This window comes from Coptis chinensis, chromosome 6 (assembly GCF_015680905.1).
Source record: "Coptis chinensis isolate HL-2020 chromosome 6, ASM1568090v1, whole genome shotgun sequence".
NCBI classification, from domain to species: domain Eukaryota; kingdom Viridiplantae; phylum Streptophyta; class Magnoliopsida; order Ranunculales; family Ranunculaceae; genus Coptis; species Coptis chinensis.
Window position 1 is genome coordinate 77,332,620 of NC_141461.1, and position 19,419 is coordinate 77,352,038.

The 19,419-nt window shown below is 36.2% G+C and overlaps 1 long non-coding RNA gene and 1 pseudogene across 1 annotated transcript; both read right to left on the reverse strand.

Annotated features, from left to right (window-relative positions):
• Nucleotides 1–13,435: 13,435 nt before the first annotated feature.
• Nucleotides 13,436–14,168, reverse strand: LOC147494581 (uncharacterized). Its single transcript, XR_015200151.1, has 3 exons — nt 14,132–14,168; nt 13,793–13,891; nt 13,436–13,704 (listed from the first exon to the last, which is right to left on the reverse strand). It is a non-coding gene; the product is annotated as an uncharacterized LOC147494581 (long non-coding RNA).
• A 483-nt stretch (nt 14,169–14,651) lies between these two features.
• Nucleotides 14,652–18,376, reverse strand: LOC147494582 (O-fucosyltransferase 28-like; annotated as a pseudogene).
• Nucleotides 18,377–19,419: the final 1,043 nt, after the last annotated feature.

A 19,419-nucleotide genomic window follows, 5' to 3' on the forward strand; every position in this document is an offset into this window, starting at 1 on the left:
GGTCTTCCAAGAACACAACATCTTGACTCGGATTACCTTCTTGTTAATCAAATCATAGAGTTTGTAACCAAATTTTTCATCTCCATAACCTAGAAAAATGCACTGCTTTGCTTTGTCATCAAGCTTGGATCCCTCATCCTTCGGAATATGCACAAAGGCCCTGCACCCAAATACTATCAAATATCCATAATCAACATCTCAGCATGTGTTAGGTTTTGCCAAAAACCCAAACCTTATATTGCTTCAAACTTGACCCTTCCCATTATTGAGTAAAAATAGAAATCCTTCTCCCCAAAATAGGCATCCATATTTGTTATGTCTCCTAACTTTTTGATGGAGCCTAATTGAAGGTCATCTCCCAAATTAATCTTCATCAAAAGATTGATGGTGGACGTACTTTGTTAAGATTTAGAGATTTTGCAAAACTAGTTCAAGGACCATAAGAAAGTTTCTTTCAAAAGCCAAAGTTTTAGTCTCTTGGGAAACAATGAAACATCTATTTAAATGTGGTCAATCCCAGATGTAATTGCTTTTTGTCTTAACTTGAACTTCCATCGACAACCAATTCTAAAAAAACATGAGGTTATTTCGCTCAGTTTTGTCAAACACCTATCTAACCGCCAAATTTGGCATGTAAAATTTGGACATGTCTTACATCCTAACTCAAAATGGGGACTTGTTGGGGTTTGGCATGAAATACCAAGCAATTACCTATCTAGGATAACTTGTATTTGAACAATAACAACTCAATCAACAAGGCATCACCAACTAGATTGGCTAAGGCTAAACAACTATTACACAACAGATAATAATGTAGGCGGTAAAACATACCACAACACAAAGATATACCATGGTTTGGCCAATGGTGTCTCTCATTCTACAAGCGCTAATCCTGGGAAGGAAGATTACAATCACTCATTTAAGCTAGATCTCAAACAAGTTGAACTCATTTTCTCCTCATGTGAGGGATAACTCCAACACTTTAAACTAGAAGATGCTAGGGATAACTCCAACACTTTAAACTAGAGATGCTACCTTGTTGTTGAAACTTGAGTAGATTAAGAGAAATGACTTCAGTACAGAGGATAAATAGGTGGGGTGACAAAAGATCACCCTGCATTAGTCTTCAATATTGTGTTCGAACAAAGGATATTATTAGTCTGGCAATCTAATATTACAAGTATGTGAACTACACGTCGTTTGTTTGTTTTTTTAAAGTCTTCAAGCTCGTTGCTCCAATATCTATTATATATTTATTATAGGTACATGGTTTTTTTGGATTCTAATTCTAATGTTAGAGGTGGTTATATATTTTCAGTGACATATGAAGGAGGTGATTCTAAATTATGAAAATTGGAAGAGGCTTTTTACATAAATTCAATAAAATGAAGGTGGTGTTTCTAAATTATGGAAAGAACATGAGGGAGGTGTTTCTAAATTATGAAAATTGGGAAAGTTAAAATATACTACTCGATAGTTGGGGTGGGTTTTCGAGAAGTCGGCGATCACAGAGTACAACTATTTAATTAAACCCGTGCTACGTACTAGAACTGCATGCTTAAAGGCTTCGCTGGTCCCTTTGGGACATCGAATGTGTTCTAGGCCTATTTTCTTATTAAAAATTTAAAATGAATACAAAGAAAGGAGGTGCCCAGAATGCCTTCCGGTACAAATTTATACGTTGTCCAAAGTTTTTTCGGTTTTTTTGCGTTTGATCACCAATTCTTCAGATTGTTGGTGATCTATCTATCTAACAAAACAGAACGGTGTGGAGCCCAAAGGGGCATATCCGACGGCTCAAAATCTTTTTCAACAAAATATGACATGGCTAATCCAAGTGATTTAGGGGCTTGTGCAATTTTGTTAAAATACTTAGTATCCATCAGATCTATCCAGAAAGTCAACAATTACGGTTGGGCTTAAACACTGGGCTAGCCCATATACTGTTGGGCCTCCAAATTTGACATGGTTAGCTTATGGATAATGGGAAATTGGGCTGGCCTTGATTGGGTTTTTGGCGCGACGAGTTGTTCAGTGTCGTACAACACAGGCAAACCCTAGTGCCTAATGAGTAATGAGGATAACCCTCCCTCAATTAACATTTTAATTGGACTCTGGTACTACAGATTAAGCCGGGTTACTATTATATGATATATATAGTTACGTTGATGTAGTTTTAACAAGAGGCCGGTAATTATAATTAATAAATTAATTTAGGGAGGTAATTATATATATATATATATATATATATATATATATATATATATATATATATATGGGGGTGGGGTGGGGGTTGGGGGTGGTAACTTATTATTAGTAAAATATATACGAAGGAGGTTATCCTAAATTTCAATAAAATGGATATTATATTTACACTGTACACTTGAACATATTGTGGTGTTTTACATTTTTGGTCATAGTGAAAATAGTAATATTAGGTCCATAATTAATTGTTTATTGCACTTTGGTCAAAATTGTCGTTAGCCCGTCTAAAATTTCATAATACCACATTTATCTTTAAAATTATTGGTCATCTCTTAATGGGTGTTTTGCATTTTGGTCCTAGTGATAATAATGATATTAGAGTGTGGTCCATATATAGTTTTTCGTTTATTGCACTTTGGCCCCGACACCTCACCCATTCATATTCAACAATCACCTTGAGGACTACAAAAAATTAACTTTGAATTTTAAGGAATAAAAATTGAGTATCTGAAAATCTTAACGAACCTTATTATCATGCATAACACGAAATCTAAAAAAAATTTGAGTATCAAAGATCGTCGACAAACTTGAAAATATGATCTTAAAGTGAAAATGTGAGAAATGGGTATTTAAATGGTAATTGATTGTTTTAATGGCGGACATTGCTTATGGATGGTGGGGGTGGGGGTGGGGGTGGGGGTGATTCAGGTTGTTATGGATGGTGGAGGTGGTGGTAGACTGGTGTTAGTCATTGATGTTAACTGTCTAAGCTCCACCGTTGGATTGAATTAATGATATTATGCCACATGGAGTTTTTATTGATTGGTCCTAGTATTAATAACAATATTTGTAGTTTGGTCCTCAAGTAGATCACATGTACAATATGTGCCATGTTACTGTTTATATGGCCATTTGAGAAAATATGGATGGAATAGACTTGGGTTGTTCAGTCAACTCACAGTTAAGGCAAAGTCAACCCACTTTAATGTTAATTTTTGACCAAAGTGCAATAAACGATTAATTGTGGATCAAACCCTAATATCACTATCATCACTCGGACCAAAATGCAAAACACCCAAAATTGTGGCTCCCATAGGCGGCTATCTTAAAGTGGGGCAATTGTTTGATTCGGCCATGATAAATACACATTGTTCTCCAACCGGCCACACCTTTTAATTTTTGACCAATTCAATGGGTTTTGGACCCTTTTGCCCTTGCTTACAACACTCTCTTTCCTCCTGCCACACACTCTCTCCTCTTGTACATATTAGCGATTAATGACCGTTGGATTTCAGTCCAACAAAAATGAAAACGGACTTTAGCTATTGTGGGAATCAGGAACAAGCAACTTATGGATCTACTATTAGCAATTTTTGGTTGTTTTTGTTGTACGGACATGAAACAACGTTGACCTCGATTTTTTTGCCAAACTATAAAAGTTTTTACAAACCTGCAAAGCTTCCAGTTTTTTTTACTTTATCTTCTTGATTATCCTCTCTTTCATGATTTTGGTAAGGTTTTTCATGGAGGACAAGAACACAAATCTTGATAATGGATTTTTCTAAGGTTCATCTTCTTGATTATCCTCTCCTTCTACGGTTCTCATTGTTTATTGATATGTTTTGAACTTTGGTTTGTTGTCTTCAGTGTTGGTTTGTTTCTAGGTCGTCTTGGGTTTGTTTTTATGTAGTAGTGTATAGAGTTTTTTTAAGGTTTCCATAGTTGTGTTTACTATTTCCATATTGATTTTGTTTTTGTTGCATGGAGTGAAGAAGTATGTAATAGGTGAGGTGAAATTGAGAGTGTTTGATGTGTATATTTCCTTAGAAGGATTCATGTGTCTTGTGGAAGGTTTGTCCAAGCGCATGAAATTAAGTTTTTGTGTGAAGTACTTGATGAAAAAGTCCTTTTCTAGGTCGATGAAAAAATTGACTACTTGAATATGATTCAAAAGCAGAAGAAGACAACTGTGTAGTCATTGTGGTGAGCTTGGATTGCTTTTTCAGTCGCAGTTCCGCCAGGTTTTAGCAATGAAGACTGTGTGGATGCCACCATCAACTACACTTACATGTACCGTCAGCAACTTGGGTTTCTTTAGAAATCCCACTTCCACTTCACAGATCACCTTATGGAGTTTTGGAAATATGTTTCACTGTATAGGTTTGGGCATGAATCGATGTAATGGTATTTTGTGGTTTGTGAAACGGTCGGTTCATTGTGCTTGAGTGTCAGCACAGTAACTGTTAATGTTCATATATTTTGTTTATGATTATATCAGTGTTGTTGTTTATAAGGAGATAATGAGAATGAAATATGTATGGAAACTCAATAAGAAAAGATGTATTTAGCATTCACAAAACTGGGCTGGACGGGCCATTCTAAACGGAGGTAACTGGCAACGTATTATGTATGATACATCAGCAACTGAAGCCATATACAAGAACACAATTAAGAATATCATGTTGACTTTAATATACACCTATAATTTATGTACAAAATAGTATTATCCAATAACAAGTTAAACAAAAGTTAACTTTGATAAGTTTATCCAATATCAAGTAAAGCAAAAGTGTAGGGATAACATTTAATAACACATTTAGTAACTAGCATCTCAGTGCCATATTTCACCATTGTTCCCACCCAACTCAGTTACAAGCTTGTCCATTGTTCAATATTTAAAAAAAATTCTTATACAAATAGCCAAATGTTTCGAAGTCCCAACCTTTGTAAAATGACCAGAATAAGAAGTTGCTGCTGGTTGATACATTAGAATATGTCTATACTTAGATAAATTGGTGAGATGAAGAATCTAGTTTGGGCTGGAAAAAACTTTGCCACGTGTTAGGAACGATACGATAGCATTAATTATTCGCCGAATAGTTGAAGAAATGATGGTTTTTTAACCTTTAACTGGCACGTGTCGGTAGTAATATGTGTGAGCTATATATAAGGACTATTCAGTTTTCATTTTCAGAGCAAAAAAACCGCCCAAATTGAAAACCCTTGAATCCCTAATTTTTTGACCATTTCCAATCTTTCAAAAATGAGAAAGCTTAATTTGATTGTTCGTATGTCACTCGATAAAATGCATAAATTGTTCAAGACAAGTACATTCACTACTATATAGAAAGAAGATTTTGAGAAGTCTTGCTTCGGGAAGTTTTTAAGCATTAATGAGAGAATGCACACCACTACTATGCTAGTGTATGCTGTTTTGGGACACTAAGTAGGTAAACTTTGCTACCGAATCTGTAAGAAGGGTTTGGTGTTTAAAAAAAGTGATGTTGCTCTTATGATGTGTCTTAGTATGAAGCTGGGTTCTAATTCATTCTACACGGCAGACATCAAGATCCCATCCCAATTTCATGCAAGGTTTTTTTAAAGGAACCACGATTTCTGAAATAGAAATATTAGAAGCTAGAAACTTGGCAAAATCAAGTGTTGGTGAAGAAAGTCAGAATGATGTGTTTAGGCTGAATAAGTTGTATATAATGTTGCAGGTTGTGCTTCTGGGATCTGCTAGGACGATTGATGAGAGGTATATTGATATGGCCGAGAATTTAAATGAATTTGACATCTTTCCTTGGGGCACACCTCTGTTTGAAATGTTGGAAGAGTCTTTGGAAGACATGTCTAACCTGGTGAGTGTTGGAAAGGATTCTTTTGCAGTTTATGGTTGTTTAATTTGTTTTGTTATTTGGGTATATCTTCACATCCCATCTCTTGGGGCTCGGAAACAAGTTGATGGTAGGTTCCCAAGAATACTAGATTGGATAGACTTGCCTTCAAGAAACGTACATATAGAGACTTGTAAGAAAACGATTCAGCCTCTTAAAGGGAAGGCAATGGTGTTGGAAAGTCTAGATCTATCTGAAGGAGAACTGAATGAAGAAGTGATAAAGGATACTTTGGCACAACAACCCATGCAAAGTGGTGCAGCAGTTTAAGGGAAAAACAATAATGAGGAACTATTTCAAAGACAGGCAAAAGTAATCAAAGACCTTGTAAGTAACTAGTTTTCTTTACTATGTTCAACAATGTTGCATGTTGAATCCCAAAATGATAATATAGGTAACTAGTATTTTACATTTGAAGTACTCATATAATCTTATAATGTTATAGAAGTTGTAATATGATATGGGTACCATATTATATAGTTTTGAATTGGAATTACAAATGTTGTTATATGAAGCACTGATAATGTGTTGTTATGGAACTGCATGTTTCAGTATTTTTTCATATATGAAGAAGTATTATGTTACGGGACCATGATTGATATAATGTTGACCAATATATGTCTGCAACAATGTATCTATTGTGATTTACAAATAGTGAAGTGGGATCTTAATTATAATCTTTGTTATGTGCTCTGATAAATCTAAAACAGGTTACTAAGGAGGTTAGGAATGTTGGGGATATACTCCAGAGTGAAATAAGGACTGGCATGGAAACAATAATTCAAGAGATTGTTTATGGTGGGTTGAAAGGTGGTATGGAAAGTTCAGAGGTTGAGATTGTGAAAAGGGGGCCTAGAACTAGAACAAGGAGTAGAAGTTTAGAGGTTGAGGTTATGAAAGAAGCTAGAACTAGAAGCTCAAAGAAGCCAAGTAATGTAGGTGCTGCTGCTATACTGAAAACACCAACATGGTCTTCCCAGAAGAAGTCTTCCTAGAAGAAGGTTCACTCAGAACCTAAGAAAGGGAGTTCATTTGCTTCTAAGAAAGTTACCTTTGAGGTTTCTCCTAATACCTCATATCAAAGAAAAAGAACATTGGACAAGGATCAAAGGCTTGAAGTTCTGGAAGATACTTCAATGCCTACTCAGTATGAAATAAAGAAAAGGAAAGTGGTCAAAGTTTGTGGTACCCAAGTTCAGCCATCAAGGGCAAAGCAAAGTTGAGGCTATAAAGGCTAGTGAGAGGCAAACTTGAAGAAAAAATATCAAATCAGTGAGAGAACAAGGGAACGGGAGATGAAGCTTAAGGAAGCATAGACACCCAAACAAAGAAGAAAGTTGATCCATGCTGAGTCAGATGAAGATGAAGATGTTGAACAACAACAAAGAGGGAAAAATGATTCGGAGCTAGTTGTTGCAAGTGTTGCAAGAGATTAGTGAGGCCATACCAAAGGGGACATACCAAGAACATAGTGTGGAGCTAGAGGAGGACCTGGTGGGGGTACAGACTGTTATAATACCTTATGCTGAATCTGCAATGCTTGACCATGTTCCCTTTTACTCTCCTTTGGCTTGTGCTTTAGTGCTTCCTCTTGGTGATCTTGATGGGGAAGCAGTCCTGAATAGAGAAATGGAAAAAAAAAAAACAGTTTTGCTTCCCTATTGGCTGGAAATGCAGAGCTCCCTGACATAACCGAATTACCAGCCCTATCACCATCAAAAGGAGCAAGCACTGATCATGTTATGGCATCTATAAATGATAATCATAACACTGTGGGTTAGCATGATGCTGCTGATTTGGAGGAACCTGATGTGGTACTCATTCAAACTTAAATGGATAAGAAAACTGAAGAGAGTGGTCATAGAAGAAAGAGGAGGGAAAAAAAACTGGGAAAAGAAAGTACTGGTTTATGGGAAGAGAAAATGGAAAAGGAATGTGACTCATTAATCAAGGTTGCTCTGTCATCAACCTTTTACAAGAAAACAACTACCACAGGTGAGGTAAATGTTGTCAATTATTATTGGAAAAAGATTAGTAGGAAGAAGGATTAACAGAGCTCTCCAGATATGAGAGTTTTTGGGTACAATCAAGTTATTTCAGTGCATAATTTTCATTCATTACATGGAAGACAGTGGGTGGATGGTAAGATAATGAATCTACCATTAGTAATTTACTCTACAACTATTAGCAACTTGGTATTAATATATATGCAAAGTAAACTACTACAGAAAGTTAATTGTTACTAATTACTATATGATTTTTTTCTTGGTTCTCAGCTTATATGTCAAGCTATTGATAAGGTGGTATAAGCAGCACTGTAAGGAACATGTCATTCCAGAAGAGGAAGTGTATACTATTGTGGAGGATGTTTACTTTGCTATGAGTTCTCTATACTTTAATACTAAATTTCTATTGAAGCTTACTCACTATTCTACCTTAAGTTTGATAAACTTCATCATCACTTTGTGGATGTAGAAATTCATCATAAGAGAGTATGGGATATTCAAGAAAAAGCTACAAAACCCAAGTTTTCGAGCTGCAAGTCCAGATGAGAGAGTGGGTAAAGGTTTGTACCATACAGATGAAATTGTTAAAGAGTATTTTGAAGGAAGGATTAGAAATCAACCACACCCAGTATAGGGTAAGGGAGTAATTGTACCTCTTCAAGTTCAAGGTAGTTACTGGATTGTTGATGTCTTTAACTTTAAAGAGATGAAAGTGTGCACCTATGATTCTCTTGGTGGAAACCAAATTTCTGATGAATAACTAGCTTTGGAGAGAATGATTCCTTATGTGCTTAGGTGTGTTGATCCAAGCTCCACTGTTGATTTGAACACATCATGGACTCATGAATTTGTTAATGTCACACAACAACTAGATTCCATCAGTTGTGGGTTATATTGCCTTGCCTTTATTGATAGTCTTCTTAGAGGAGTTTCTGAGAGGGTAAACCATATTGACATGCAACCATTTAGAATGCGGCTGAGGATTCGAATGGACATTATATCGTGTGGATTAAATCTAGATGAAGTGACTAAGAAGTGAAAAGAATTTGAAGAGAGGTTGATAGAAGGAAGTCCGCAAGCAGAGAACCAAGTTGACAGAAGGAAGGAAGTAGCAGCTACTGAGAAAGAGGCACTAAAGCAAGTTGACATTGGCATAGAGGTACAGAGTGAAGCAGATTCAGCTGGAATTGACAAAGAGCCCAAGGATGCTGAAGCAGCTACTGAGAACCAAGTGGACATTGACCAATGCCAACAGAGTCAAGTGAAAAGGATGTTGAAGCTAGAAGTGACCAAGTGAACAAGTATGTTGAACCTGCTACTGAGAACCAAGTGAACAAGGATGTTGAAACTTGAGAACGAGAACAAGTGGAGATTGACCAATGCCAACAGAGTCAAGCAGATGCAGCTGGAAGTGAACAAGTGAACGAGGATGCTGAACCTGCTACTAAGAACCAAATCGCCATTGACCAAGATGAAGAGAGTCGTGATGATGCAGCTGGAAGTCAGGTACAGCTGAAGGATGTAGAAAACAACAAAGATAAGAATGGTGAAGATGGGTCTGCTGACCAGCAGGAGAACATAACTGAAGACAAGAACTAGGGGATATCAAAATGTTGTCTCATTTTCAGATGTTTGTTATTATTTTGGAACTTATGTGTCTCATTTTGTAGTGATTCGTTTTTATAAACATAATATTTTGATGTTAGTGGTTTGTTTAGATAACGTCTCTCATTTTCAAGTTACAATCCTAAGTGTTTCAATTGTGGCGTTAATTTTACAACAAAATAACTTACATAGTTATTGAAAGGCCAATACCATTACATTGATTCCCAACTTACATAGTCATTGAAAACAACAAAATACCATTACATTGATTCCCAACTTACATAGTCATTTAAAACAACAAAATACCATTATATTGATTCTCAAATAACTTACATAGTCATTAAAAGGCCAATGAAAATCCAAATAACATTACAAGCGTAGTTACTGACAATACTTTTATATGTCGCTGATTGTTGACTCAATTGAAGTCTTTGTTGGTAAAATTAGCTGGAACCCTAGCTGAAAAGTCAATCCAAGCAGCATCATCTATCCCATTAGGGCAGGTTGCTCTGTTGTGCCCATGGGCACCATAATGGCTGCACCTTCTCCTTTGTACTGGTACACCCTCCCCTTTAGAATGTTTCCTCTTCTTTTGGGGCCTGCCAGGCATTACCTCATCTGTGGGAGGATGAACCATGATGTTGTAACATCCCCAATGCCAATGCCACTGTTCTTTGCCCTTCAACGGTGTCCAATTCTCTTGATAGGTATCCATCATCATTTCCTTTGAGTAGCACAACAGGCAGAAGTCATATACACAGAACCGACCATCGTCAATGGCCTTCATTGCATGGCTACAAGGAATACCAACTTGTTGAAAAAAAACCACATGCATGTACAACATTTATTTAGTAGGTTAACTGTATCTGTGCGCCCTATGCTGGTAACCGAGTATTCGTACTCACTAGCCCTTATTGTAGTGAACGGCCGACTAACATAATGAGAGCAAATGATTACATCCTCAGCTGATTTCGTCAACTTTGCCTTCAGCTTCGAAGCCATGACCTGATAGTCATAAAAGTGCCTCATAATGTTCATTCAAATACCATTTAGCAGAGATGTAGTTGGCATAACTCGCTCAGGCATAATCATCTTATTCCAACTCTTGATATGATTTGTATAACAAATTCCATACCTTCTCATTTCAGCATAGGCAAATGACCACTGTTCCTTAGGAATCTTTATTATTTTTACATAACCTTTACTATCACTGCACCAAATGTGACACATGATTCTCATAAAGTCAACTTTATCATAAGTTTCTGCTGCGGCCTTAACTCTACCTTTGGTGTCTTCTTTGCTGACATTGTTAGAGATATGTTGTGCACAAAAGCAATGGTACGCATTTGGAAGGATTTTTGGCACTACCTGGAGAATGCTTGTATGCCTATCTGATAATAGAACAAACTTATCTATAGAACCAACTACAACATCTTTGAGTTTCTGAATAAACCAATCCCAATTTTCATTGTTCTCTTTTGGGACTACACCAACTGCAATTGGAAAGCAATTACTATCTCCATCAACAGAAAGAGCAGTTAGGATGACAGCTTGTATCTACCCTTCATGAAAGTTCCATCAATCATAATTAACGGACGAAGGCACTTTCTGTAGGCACGAACAGTTACGCCATAGCTCAGAAACAAACGCTCAAACCTGTGCTCGCTTGTTGTTATTATATCAGTGTGGCAATCTGGATCAATTTTCTTCAGTTCTTTAAAATAAATTGGCAGCATCTGGTATGATTGACTGAAGCGGTCCCTTATCTACATTGAAACAAAATACACCAGCTAAGGTTACATATGCCTACCAGTTACTTATTTAGTTGCTGACAGTTACAAGTCATTTAGCTTTTCTAACAGTTACACGCCATGAAATATACAAATTAATCGAAAAGATGATACATGTTCTTCATAGCATACTATAAAGAATAATTTGGTGTACAAATAGATGTTCTTCATAGTATACCCTAAAAATAGAATTGTACTAAGACTTTACATATTGCTACTAGTGCTCCTCAAAGTTGCTGATAGTTACAATAGTACTCTGACCTTTTCTAACGCAATTTCTCTGGCCCTCCATGCAACTTTATATGTCACATTAGTTAGTTGTGCCTGTTTCACCTCCAACTGCAGGTTCTTCGCAGTCAGTTCTTCATTGTCCTTAAGCTTGGACATAACAATTTCAGAAACCCACTTTGTGTCTGCTTGTGAATTTTTTGAAACAACCTTATCTTGTGCACAAGTGTGTGCATCTCTAAAAGTTATAACCACCCACATATCAGACCCAGTTGAAGGTTTTGCATAGAAATGAAATGGACAGTTAGTTGTCTTACACTTTATTACCAACTTTTGGGAGATAGTATTGCAACGACGTAAATCAAGCATGTGTGCAATTGCATAAGATTTCATGTCTTTCACAAGATCATCTCGAGTGGCGTAGTGCTCACCTACTTTAGGGGGTACAAACTTCAACCCCTCATTACAAGGATTTACAACCTCACTTTGGTTCGTAGGGATTTTTGGACTATGAGAACCACACAAAGAATAATATCCTTGACGTAGGTCTTTCGAATTCAGATCTTTAGCACCAAAAACCCTAGCATCAACCATTCCCTCCAATTTGAAATCAATCTCACCTTCCTCATTGACATCATTCACAACTGTCATAGGTGTGTCCCCCCACAAATACTCTTGACTTCAGTTCAGAGTCGACAATATATCACCATCATCACGATCGTATTCTTCAACTTGATCATCATCATCATCTTCAACTACCACAACTTCACCCGCAACAACATCTTCATATTCATTTTGAAATTCAACATCCTCATTACTTCGAGAACTACCGATTATGTTTTCTTGAGGAATGTCAGCTGCATCAACTAAATCATTTAGTAATTGAACTTCATCTTCATTTTGAAATTCAACCTTCTCATTACTTCGAGGACTGACAATTATGTATTCTTCAGGAATGTCAGCTGTATCTCCATATGGATTTTGCGAATCAAACTCTTCATAGTCTGGTTGATCAGCATCTTCAACACCAGTGGGATCATCCTTTGCATTACAATAGGTCAACCATTAGTGTGCGGACTATCAACAACTCCAACTATAATTATCCCCTATAATGTTTATACTGCTCACCTTCAATGACAATTGCAATTGGTATCCTTTCATCTTTTGATTTGCAACTACCAACTGCACTTGAGCTTCTCTTTGGGAACAAATCTAAAACGGTTACTAAATGTGAGTAATTTAACAGGGATATATCAGTAACTAACATATTTACAGGTGTACTACATGTTCGCCATCCCTTACCTGCCATGACCTTTTCGAACGTCTCACTACTACAGAAAAGCCCATATACCACTGTTATTTTTACAAGTGGTAAAAGCCTTTAGCCATCTTGTTTTCATACCGTGGTAACAACCACCGTGACAAATACTTCTAACAAAACCGTGGGGAAAAATATCTCTTATATACCACGGTTTTTAGTAAAATAGTGGTATTAGAATTTACAAACCGTGGTTAATAGCCCGAAAAGTCTGCTATATTCGATATGAACCGTGGGAAATATGATGATATATACCACGGTTGGATACAAACCGTGGGTTATATAAACTGATATATACCACGGTTGGATACAAACCGTGGGAAATAAATATATATATATACGACGGTTGGATACAAACCGTGGTTTATAGTCTTTTTTTTTTTTAAATAAAAGCCCCTAATTATTTGATTCTAATCATATTCATTCAACCTGCAACCTTTTTGCCCATTTTCACCATATATATCCACTTTGGATTTAAAACACATTGCTCAAATGAACAATTCATAGTGCAACACAAACAAAAGAAATAAATTTAGACATCCAACACTTAAGACATTGAATTGCTAAAAGAGTTTTGAACTTTTTTTTTGAGTCATCAATAATGAAAGAAACATCCAAATTTACTTGTTCTATCAAAATAATAATGACCTAACTTGTTGCATCAATCAAAAAAGCAATCTATTTGTTCTATCTAAAATATAAAAAAAAAAATGGTGAGACCAAGCACCACACCTTAACTGGAATGGGTCAAAACCTAGCTAAGACTCGACGCTTGGCTCAAACACTCCATTATGCTGGATGAATCTAAGAATTTCAAGTCGAACAACATCAAGTTCCTCTTGTGTGTATGTAGCTTTGAGAGATAGATTTGTCATCTGCACGATCAAAAATCAAAAAGTATATAATAACTAAAAAAGGAAGAGTAACACAAAATATAGAATACTAGTGTATGACGAATTATACCTTATTTTCAAAAGAATTATCTGAACAAGCTTCTATTATTTCTCTCATAAACTTCATTACGTAATACCCACACTCTTTACTACCAGGTTGGTACGGGCCCTAAGTACAAACATGGAAAATATTCATAAGTATATATTTTTCCAAACACACAGTATGTATGTATAAGAATTTAATTTGTTTATATATGGTCCCAACTTTTTTTTCTATGGTTACAAAATAATCACGCAAACGACAGAGTTAATACGGTGCATGTCTTCGAAACTCTTAGAGGTTTATCATACCCAAACAAATTAACAAAGTGCCTACGTGTATAAATGTCGAGACAGACAATGTACTCACCAATTGTTCTCCAATATCAGCAAATCCCGTCTTCCCCCGTGGTTATATACTTTTTTTGCTTTCGCCATTTGTGAATTAAGTTTGCTAATTTCTGGAAAACATGGAATTAGTTGTCTTTAGGAATAAAAAACAATATATGGGTAGGAATAAAAAAACAATATATGGGTTTAAAGGAGAACACCGAGTAGTAGAAGTTACGCTTCATAAATGAGTGGCATGAGAGAGATTTGTGAGAATCCCTCCTCCCCGCTTGGGAATGCTAATGTCATCTTTGGAAGCAATCCACATATTTATTAACCATGGAGTTTCTTGACTTCAATATAAACTATAAACACCAACGGAGACGCAGTTTAAATCTAAATTTAGCAAAACTGCTGCTATGATGACCAAAGCGGGGACTAAAGACCTCATGAGAAAAAAAAAAAAAGCGATAATAACTCTTGGAGCAGGAATGCAAGATGCATTAGAGTTACTAGGTGTCCACGGCACCAAAGCAAGCTAATAAGTTGCTTGCACTCATTTAGAATACATACCTATCGGGGTTGATAGTCTTTTGGAATCCTTGGACTCTCCCGGGCCTGCCTTTGCTTTGGCCATGTTTCCATCGTAGGTATAGACAAAAGCATCACTTTCAAGTGCAACAATGTAGTCTAATGCAGCAAGCCTGTTCGGTAATGCCTAACAGGTTCCAACTCCTCTTTTTGTTGCAAGGGTGTAGTGAGAGAAGACATTTGGGTACTCGCATCGAAGAGCTCTTGTTGTGTCATGACCATAAATCTCCCCGCAACTATGTATATAGTTGTTGATGAAGGATATCCCATAGCTTTAAGAAACAAGTCTTTGTCTCTCTAGGAGTTATTGGGCACCCACCCTGTAGGCGTCTCTCCTTCTTTGTCAATATCGTTTTCCTTCCAATGCTTAACATCAGTACCTCATATGCTAAGCTCCCGAGCCTCATGAAGTAAGATTGTGGTCGCATCCGTAAAACGCTAGCATGTCCTTCTCATATCCGGGACGTAAAACAAACTTTTAGGTTGTGCTTTACATATAAGCATAAACAATAACATTGTATTATACATATCATTGTTAGTTATGTACCTCAAATGAAGAGCAATGAATGGGTTTTTATCATTCCTAAGTCTTTCTACCAATTTTGTCCAAGATCTTCAATCTCGCTTTGGTATCTAAGTGCCTCATCCGGCACGAAGTCTTTGAATTGATTTTGGGATCCCATTATTAGCAAGTCGAGAATCGGTGCGTAATTTTATCACCTTGTGCCGCTTTTAAAACAGGGGACCATATTTCTGTAATAATGAGCCTACAAACACAATTACCATGTCACAAGAGATAAACTTACAATTCAAGCATAACCATTTCTGAATTGATTTTTGCTATAAAGCCTTACCTTTGACCAAGAAACAGGGGAGCCTTAATGAGAGGCTTAATTCCACTGTACTTAGGTGGCAGAGACTCCACAATATCGATATCGTCTTTTAGAACTTCTATGAAGTGCTTCCAAATCGAAAATATCTTTAAAATCACTGCAAAAGACGCCAAAAGATAAGTAATCTAGTCCCCCTCGTTCCCTTTGTGAATCGTGCTATCACATTTCTTAGACGGTTGGACTAAACTAGAAATTCTACCTAGGATTCCAAAAGGACTCATGGTCCGAGAAGGAAGAACAAGAGTTGCATTCATGAGCTTCGCTATTGCAACCATATCACATATCTGCATTGATCAAAGAAACTATGTTAAACTCGAAAAGGGTATACTATATCTTCGTTAAAATGTAGCAATATCACTACTTACTCATCTCGAACTTAGGCCTAATAGCTACATACGGGCATTCAGAAAATGTATGGAGTCGAAGTCGGAGATTTCTTACTTCTTCGAGGAACTGTCCCATATGATGAGCTTCCCAATGACCACATTTTGAAGCATGACACCTTTGTATTTAGATCGAATCCAGGGGTTATGGCGACGTTGAATGTGGACAAATTCTTCCTCCGTCAAGTTCCTCATCCAATTTGATGATCAAATCGAAGTTAAAATAATTCTAATGTGCTAATTACAAAACTTATGGTAAGTCATAATATCAAAGAACCCCATCATACCTGTTTCATATCATCTTCATAATCGGTAAGATTGAAATTAATATCATCAACTCCTCGGAACTTAATTCGATCATACACTAGACAATTCATAACCCAACCTAATTAAGTCAAAACAAAATTCAACCAAGAACAACTCAAAATTGAATAGAACTATAGAAGGCTAGTATGCAAATTTCACCTTGCACCAGCATGAGCAATATCAAATCCACCTGAAACAGAAAAAACAAAATCCAAAATCCCAAATTCATCATTAAAAAACACCATTCCTAAGATCAATTCATCACCAATCAACTTACACAATTTCCTTACCTAAACAAAAAAAACACGCCAAAATTAAAATTGTGCAACTAATTAATCACAAAACTAAAATAGACCCAATCAATTAATATAAACAATAGACTAACCAAATATGAGATTCCCATCTTCCAGTTCTCGATTAAAATGTAACCCCACGATCATCGAGAACTCCTTGGCCTCGCCCTCTCCTACTCTTCTTCACCACTGGCTTTATTTCCAACTGTTGTTGTACTCTAACCTGGTCCAACACCACATTACTAGCAAATGAAAGATCCACTGTACTTTCGGCAAAGACAAATCAAGCCCAAGACTAGAAGCACAAGTCATGACAGGGAACAAGCTTCTTAGTAATTAACAAAACCACTAGTACTACTACTAGTATTAAGTATATCAAATTGAATAGTCATTACACCATCCCCATTTCTAGTAGAATATGAGTCATCAAAATGATCACATACAAAGATCACTACAATACTTGGGCTTTACTTAAATTGGAGAAGAAAATTACATTTTTAGAAAACCCTATTAACATCTACCAACGATTTAAAGCAAAACCACTAAATTTACAGCCAGAAATCGAGAGAGGGAGACAAAACCAAATACACGTAATCGAAATTGAGGAGAGATGAACAAAATCAATACTTGAAACCCTAGCTAGTTGAAAAGGAGACCAATAGAAGTTGAGAATTCTTTGTTTTTTGGTAACTAGTTTGTTCATTTCCCTTCTTTTTCTTTTCTTTTTATTAAGGGGGGGCTTTTGGTATCTTTGCTTTACCCACGGTATTAATTTTTTGGAAAACATTAGCCACCATTTTCTGTAGAAACAGTGGGGTATATAAATATGAGAAAACAAATTAGGCATATTGGCTTGTACCGTGGTATATGGGGCATTGTATACCACTGTTTTAGAAGAACAGTGGGATTTGTTTGTACCAAAATTAGAAAAGATATCTTTACCGTGGTAAGTAACTATTGGCCACTGTTATTGGGTAAACAGTGGTATATACAAGTTTGCCAACCGTGGCTAATGTGTTTTTTTGTAGTAGTGTCTCCAAGCTGTGTGGGACATTTTCAACAACATTTTCATTTTCCACATCTTACAATTGATGAGTCACAGTTGAAGGTTGTTCTAGCAGACTGTCTGGGGAACACAACGTTTATAACTGTCAGTAACCAAACCATTTACTGGAACTAAGAATAACTAAAATAAAATTAATGCTTTATCTATTGGTTCATCCACAAGTTTAAATTGATTGAAAGAATATTTCTGTCGAGCTAGCACTTTTTCTTTCAAAAAAGATTGTTTTCTTGGAGAATCAGTTATTGGAATTTCTTCATTGAGTTTCTTCTTCATACAATGTTCTCCACCACTTGATCCAGGACATGCACTCTTTGGCAGAAACAACTCACTACAAACTTATTTCTTCTTCGTACTAGGAATTCCATAACTTGATCCAAGACTTGCACTTCTAACCATTTCTTGTTTAAATAGCTCACTACCAACCGGTTTATTTTGCACTCTAGGTTGTCCACCACCTTTTCCAGGAGTAACACTATCTACTTTAAATAGCTCAGTACGAACTTTTTTGTTCTTCACAGTAGGTTGTCCAGGACTTGATCTTTTAACTTGTCCTACTCCCATACCACATGGTGTGATGACGATTGCTTCATTGATAACCCAAACTTTCATTGCTTTCATTGGAGTCTTCTTCTGCTTCTTAATCATGTTCAAGTAGTCGGTTTCTTCATCGATTCTACAAGGGGACTTGTTCATCAAATACCTAACATAAAAACCCAATCTCATGCACAATGACACAACTTCAACAAAACACATGATATCCTTCATAGGGATTATCCACCTCAAACACTCTCAATTTCACCTCACCCCCTAGATACTTCATCACACTATGCTTGTTAGATTTCATCTCGCCATCATAATAAATAAGCATATCAAATGAACCTTCAAAAATACTAAGTTAGCACAATAAAAAGTAGGAGCTTTTAATAAAAAGACAATAAATTTCTTTAATTTATTGTTCTACATTTATGACATTGTATAAATACCATAACTATGACAACAAAATCAACATGGAAATAGTAAACAACCATGGAAACCTTATAAAAAAAACACTCACACTTCTTCGTAAAACCACAAAGAAGCAAACCGAAACATAAACCTACGTAGAAACAAACCAACACTAAAGACAACTAAACAAACATTAAAACTGACCATTATCGAGGTTTGAGTTGTTTCCATCTATTAAAATCCTTAGAAAAATTGAAAAAGAGAAGACAGAGTAGAGGAACAAAAAAGAATAACCCAGAGAAAAAAGTGTAGTTTTGGAGCTTTGTAAAAACGTTTTGAGGTTGGCACAAAAAACGAGATAAATATTGTCTCGTCTTTGAACTACAAAAACAATGAAAAAATTGTTGATAGTAGATCCATAAGTTGCTGGTTCCTGATTCCCACAATAGCTAAAGTCCGTTTTCATTTTTGCTGGGTTGAAATCCAACAGTCATTAATCGCTAGTACGTATTGCTAAAAGAATCTAACGGATAAATATTACAGAGAATGGGCTTGAAGCCCAGTGTTCCAATTTAATTACGTCAAAAAGACACAGCTTTTTCTAATTATATCAAAAGCCCATCCGGTCCATTCGTTGGCAATATTACACAATTGTCCTTTAAACAGAAATCAAAACTAGACAAATATGCAACATTCATGTTGCAGTCAACAACATATACAAATTTTGAAATCCTAGTTCCCTAAATTAAATCCAAATTTCGAAACCCTATTTCCCCAAATTAAACCCAAATTTGAAACCCCCAAATTAAACCCAAATTTCAAAACCTAGTTCCCCAAATTAAACCCAAATT